Source organism: Callospermophilus lateralis, unplaced genomic scaffold (assembly GCF_048772815.1).
Source record: "Callospermophilus lateralis isolate mCalLat2 unplaced genomic scaffold, mCalLat2.hap1 Scaffold_167, whole genome shotgun sequence".
In the NCBI taxonomy this organism is placed as follows: domain Eukaryota; kingdom Metazoa; phylum Chordata; class Mammalia; order Rodentia; family Sciuridae; genus Callospermophilus; species Callospermophilus lateralis.
The window spans coordinates 1649787-1656467 of NW_027512751.1; positions in this window are offsets into that span (position 1 = coordinate 1649787).

The following is a 6681-nucleotide window of genomic DNA, read 5'->3' on the forward strand; positions in this document are numbered from 1 at the left end:
TGTCTGCAAAAATATATGGACATTTTTAGCAGGAACATTTTGCTTTATCATTCTCTACCAAAGTACAAGGTAATGATGGTGGTGAGACCATGGCTTGAATGACTAAAACTGTAAATATTTAAATCTTCAGCCAATCTCCGTATTTACTTTGTTAAAGATACAAGGTCTCCACTAAACACAAGCATAGAAATTGTATTAGCTATCCCCAAAGCTGGGCTTAGAAGAGGTCAGAGTTGTTACAGCATCTCCTCTGTTCATACCTTTCTGAGTATAAAGATGGAAGATATAAATGCAGAAGTCTGGCGGTTGTAATTTTGCATTTTTTCTATAGACTTTAAGGAATTCATATTGTCCAGAAATAGTCTTTTTTATTTGGTATCATAAATGGAAAGAAAATGAAGAATTTTCTTTTCAGTCCAGAGAAGCACCCAATATAAATCCTGACAAGATACCAGGTGTTTAACAAGAATATTTGCATACAGAACAGCACACAAGCTCAAGATGAGCAAAAAGAAATTTTGTTGCAAGCATGCATACAATAAAAGAAACCACTCAGACTCCATTCTTTGTGAGCATGGGTAAATATGGGGGTATACAGTCCACTTACTGTTTAAACTGAAATGAACAGAAAACATAAGAACATAGGTTCTAATACAGTGTTGAAAACATAAGAAAGAAAAAATTTACAGTCAAGCTTTAGGAATAAGTTTACTTTAAAAATATTTATCAAGGAAATTACATAAAGTATTGCTCAGGGTTCTCACGATAATTAAGAAAACAAATTTAGGAAAAAAACAAGTGAAGAATGATATAATGAGACAAATGATAGTCGTTAAAAGAGATTTGGCTGAGATAACTGAAATCAATGTCAAAATTGGTATTGGTATTGCAAACAGTAAAGGAAGGTTCAATAATGTAGAAAATACATTATAATCTACTGAATAAGGAGATGTAAATAATTGAGAATATCGGATAATATGGACACGGGAAAATAATTGAAATGCAAAGTGAATACCTGATGTCACTAAAGAGGAGACAGAAGAGAAGAACTCCATTTGTGATAAAATGAATCTCCCTTCAGTAGAAGAAAAGAAGATAAACATCTCAAATGGAAAGGCTGAACTAAAAAGCAGGAAACCAAGAGGCCAACATTTAGACTATTCTTATAAAATTTATTTTAAAATTTTGATGATAAAGAGAATTTTTCAAATATTCAAAGAAATCTTCAGGAAGTAGAAAATTCAATGTTTTAGCAAAGAGAGTTTTTATTAAATGCATGTGCAGGTTTAATGTGATGCCAATAAAAATATAATATTTAAATCTTCTAACCAATCTGAAATTAGAAATATCAAGATGAGCCAAGAAAGCTTGAGTAATTAGTATAATTTTTATAACTTTAAGTGTGAAGCAGTAAAGAATTTATCGTTGCTTCCATGCAGCAATAATTTAAAAAGTCTGAAATTGGCAGATGAATTTAAATGTAGTTTAATGAATAAATGGAAACCCCCAAAATCTTATGGATGTTGAGGATAGCAGTGAAATAATGACACTATACCAAATGATTGACAAGTAAAAAGTTTGACATTTTCTTATTACACATCAAAATTATTTCCAAATATAGTAAAGTATTAAATGTAAACTGGTAAACAAAGAACAGAAAGAAATTTAGAACATGTTTGTGTTTGCACTAAATTAAAGCTGAGATAGAAAACAAAAAATAAATGTTAATCAGTTTGCCTATATAAGAATTTAAAAAACAAGTATGTATATGTCAAAGATACCATTAACAAAAATAAAATAAGCTTAGGAAATTTTATAATGTATATGATATTGGATGACTTTAAACTATATGTAATAATTTTTACAAAACCTATTAAAATGCATTTTAGTTGGAGTATGGAGTAAAGGACCTTAAAATTATTTAAAACCCAATTTCTGAGTCTATCTTCATTTATCATAGCCTAGATTCTTTGTCTTACACTCCACATCCAGTTTTGGTATTCCTTGTCCCTACCTTCTAATCATTCTCAGAATTCATCCATTCTTCCTATCTCCACTGCTGCAAACTCTATTAACCTGGACTCTAGAAACATTTTAATAGCCTCTTACCTGTTCTCTTTACCTTAGTCAAATATCCTATAATTTATTTTTTTTCTTTTCCTTCACCACCACCCCATTTGTCTCCTTTTCTTGGTTGGGTATTAGGGTTGAACTCAAGGATGTTGTACCACTAAGCTACATCCTCAGCCCTTTTTCATTTTGAAACAGGGTCTCATTAAGTTTCTGTGGTTTTTACTAAGATTTTTGAGGCTGGCTTTGAACTTTCTATCCTTCGGCTTTGTTCTCCCCAGTTTCTGGGGTTCTAGATGTTTAGCATCACTGTGCCTGGCTTATAGTTTGTTTTTAAAACAGTGCCCAGAGTGATCCTGTGAATGGTGACTTAGGTTCTATTAAACTGACTCACTTAGCTCTTCTCAAAGGCTTTCTTGATGTCCTTGGATACCCTGGACTGATACTCCTTAGTGTAACTTCTCCCTCCATGCTATTCCCCTGGTTGGTTCCTCTACCTGGAAATTTCTGCTGCTTGATATGCCCCTGGCTAACTTTCTTGTCTCCAAAATTTTTCTCAAACATGGTTTTCTCAATGAAGCCTACCTTACCATTCTGTTCACAGTGTACCCAGCAGTCTCACCACTCCTAACCTGCTTCTTTATCATTGTAGCACTCGTTATTTATGGTGAACTCTATACTTATTCCTTATTTTTGTTGTTTGTTTCTCCCTGGTAGACTGTAAGCATCTTGAGGGCACTGATTTTATCTCTTCTGCTAAAAATATTTCAAGTGCCTTAAAATGTGCTTGGGACATATTGGTCACTAAATGAATGGTTATTGGATGAAGAAATGCAGATGTATATTGTCATAGAACAACTTTAAAAGTTGAAGTAACAAATGGTTAATAGTCATTTTAGAATTAAGGCAAGAAAACATAGCATATTTTTCCCAAGTTGGTAAAACAAAGTCTGTTTTTGAATTCATACTAAAATTGCCTTCCTGTTTTACTGCTGGTAGGTATGTAAGCTTTTACACATATTCCAGAAAAAAATTAGTAAAATATATCAAGAACTCCCAAATGTTAATATATCATTTCATTTTTAAGAATTTACATTTCAGAGACTTGGGGTGGTGTTTATGAGCATCAACTCTGCAGTCAGAGTGTCTGGGTTTGATCATTTAATTACTATTTTTCTCATCTTGAACAAATGAATTAATCATCTGTGCTTTAATGTCCTTATCTGAAAATAGGAATAATAATATTTTACTTTGTAGAATTAAGAAGGTTGAATAGTATAAAAGAAATCTATAATAGATACAATATTTTAGATATTTAAACTATTGCCTGGCTATAGTAAGTGCTATGTAAATGTTTGTTAAAGGAAATATCAGATATATATATATATAAGTATTTCTATATAAGAAATGTATGCACAGTTTGATTTACAATACTAAAATAGAAGTAAATTAACTGCATTTGGTGGGATAATTGATACATTTATTATGGAATATCTATAGTATGAAATGTTAGGTAGTCATCAAAATAGGCCAATTAACACAGTATATTGTTTAATGACTTAAGTTTTTCAAATATAATCAATGTATTCCACAATTAGGAAAAAAATTAATGAAATATATTTTTTTCTCTTGGGGGGACTTGATGAAAATAATTTAAATATATACTAATATAATAATTCTGAAAATTTAGTCTAAACATTTTCCTTATTTCATGTTAAATTCTCTGGTTACTTAAAAGTAGTTTCCTATAGTTCAATAGTTTCAAGACTCTTTTGGAAATATACATAAGGCTTAAATTTAATGAAGGGCAAGCATTTGAAGAAGAAGAGTCAAGAAGCTCTCTTTAATTTAGAAAATAGCCTCAGAAAGTCAATTTATAGTTACATACTTTGTGGTGAAATAGAGATTTCATATTTGTCCTTTAAACTTCATGCCCAAAACACCAAAGTACTCAGAAATTGTGGGAATTGGTATTCCAGATCTCTGAGGTGTATAAAAGTAGCAACTTTTGCAAAACCTCTGAAGTACATTTTTCCAAAATGTGTTCATACAATCCGAACCTTTCTATCCTCACTCTCCACTCCCCCCCACCCCTGGATCTCAAATGATGTGATCCAGTTCCAGGGGATTGTGGAGAGGTGGCACAGATAAAGCACCCCAGTGTCAGTAGTGTGAGGCACATATACATGTGTTTTAGTAAGCTTTTTGCTGCTGGGAATAAAAGCCTCAAGCAATATAATTGAAGAAAAGGAAAACTTTGTGGGATCAGGGTTTCAGGGATCTCAATCCATAGACAGCAGGCTCCAAATCTCCGGCTCAAGGTGAGGTAGAACATCATGGCAGACAATTTTGGCAGAGACAAGCAGAACTCACTCACATGATGATCGGAAAGCAGAGAAAGACTCCACTTGCCAGATACAAATATATACCCCAAGGCCCAATAGCCCCAAAGCCCAATCTTCTCCAGCCACACCCCATCTGCCTTTAGCCACCATTTAATCCCATCAGGTGATTAATTCACTGATTGGGTTAAGGCTCTCGTGACCCAATCATTTCTTCTTCGAATCTTCTTGCAATGTCTCACGCAAGAACTTTTGGGCGACACCTCACATCCAAACCATAACAGTGCATTTCTGTATGGAGTGTAAGGCACACCTCAACAAGAAGAATCTAACAGGTTTAGGAGGCCTGAAATGGATGCTCCTCACATGTACCAGTACAGTCATTACTAAATAAAAAGAAAATTAAGTCTAATTATTTTAAGAAATACAATTTAATAATCATATTAAGGGAAAGGGCATTTTATTTATATTTTACTTCTAATACTATTTGGTTTAAATCATTTTTTCCTGTAGTTACATTACATAAGATTTTTTTTTTTTACACCAAGTGCATTGGCACTTGCCTGTCATCTGAACCACACAGCTGGTTGAGATGGGAAGACTGTGTGCCCAAGGCTAGCCTGGGCCACTGGTGAGACCCACATCTGAAAAAACAAAAACAAAGGAACTAAAAAACCAAAAATAAAATGAATGATTTTTAAAATTATGAATAATTGCATAAAATGATAGAAAATAAGAAGTTCCACTGAACTATTGCACAGCAGGGTGACTATAAATAATGACAGTATTCTATATATTTCAAAAATCTGAAGAAATTATTTTGAATATTTCTATCATAAAGAAATGATGTTTGAGAGCCAGGCACAGTGGTGCATACCTGTAATCCCAGCAACTGGAGAGCTGAGGCAGGAGGTCCTCAAGTTTGAGACCTGTCTCAGCAACTTATTGAGATCCTATTTAAGTTAGTGAGACACTGTCTCCAAAAATAATCAATAAAAAGGGTTGGGGGATATGGTTCAGTGGTTAAACACCCCTGGGTTCAATCTCCTTTACCTGGAAGAAATGATGTTTGTGGAGACAGACATGTTGACCCTGATTTAAACATTACATAGTTTACATATGTTTACACACAGTACTCCATGAAACAATTTTCATGGTTTTGTTTCTGTAAAAAGAACTTAATTTAAATTTAAAAAATAAAATAAAATTCTCTCGTTAATTTGCCTGGAAGTTATTATGAAATAGTTTATGGTAGTAATTGTGTAATTGCACAGTGTAATCAACAATTTTAAGGTGGTAATCCTGAAAACTGAAGCATGTATATTTTAACTAACTATTTTAAAACTATTATATTATTGCATAAATATTAAATCCTCAATTAAAATCTCAATAAAATTTGATTAAAAGTATATTACATATGTAGATAAGTGTGTTTAATAATCAGTCCTTCTGGTTCATAAAATAATTGCTTTTCTTACTATATTTGTCTTGTAATTTGTTCCATACATTTTCAGTTACATAATATGTGTAAAGTATATATTTTGTCCATAGTGGATACTCCATCTTTTCTTCTAATTTTCTTCCTTTAACTGTTTAGTCCACAATTTATCTTTCCATACACGTCCTTGCATCTGTAAATACATAGTTCAATCAGCAGACAGACCAAGATAATAATTATATGAAACATATTTTCCCATTGTTGAAACTATCGATAAAATGATTTCCAACCCTATTCCCAATACTTCTGTTAATAGGTTTTATTGCATAACCATATAAATTCTCCTAGCTTCTTGTAAATATTGCAATTATTACAACACTCTTGACTTCTTATCAAGGCTCTATTCTCACTTCTACCACTCTGGTAACTGCAGTGCTATGCATTCTAATCTAAGAGAGTTTGGGGTGATATAGGAAGACTGAGCAAAACTAAGAAATTTGGAAAAAGAAATCTTTCATTGATCGAAATCGCATCTCATAAGGTAGAATTTATCTTCAGAGTTATTTATCCCAACTTTAGTTTAACCTCTTCCTGCAGAAAATTGAAGGGACTTTTAGTTTTATCCAAGGTGCAGGTTTTAGACAACACACACACGTGATTTAAATACAATATATTGTGCACCAAGGATAGATAATTTTAAATATTTGAGCATGAAAGATACATTTTTTGAGAATTTTTATATGATTGAACTGCTTTATAGGTAAATAATCATGTGAACATTTGTATATAATATGCTAAATTGCAGATGCTATTTTTTGTGATATTTAACAC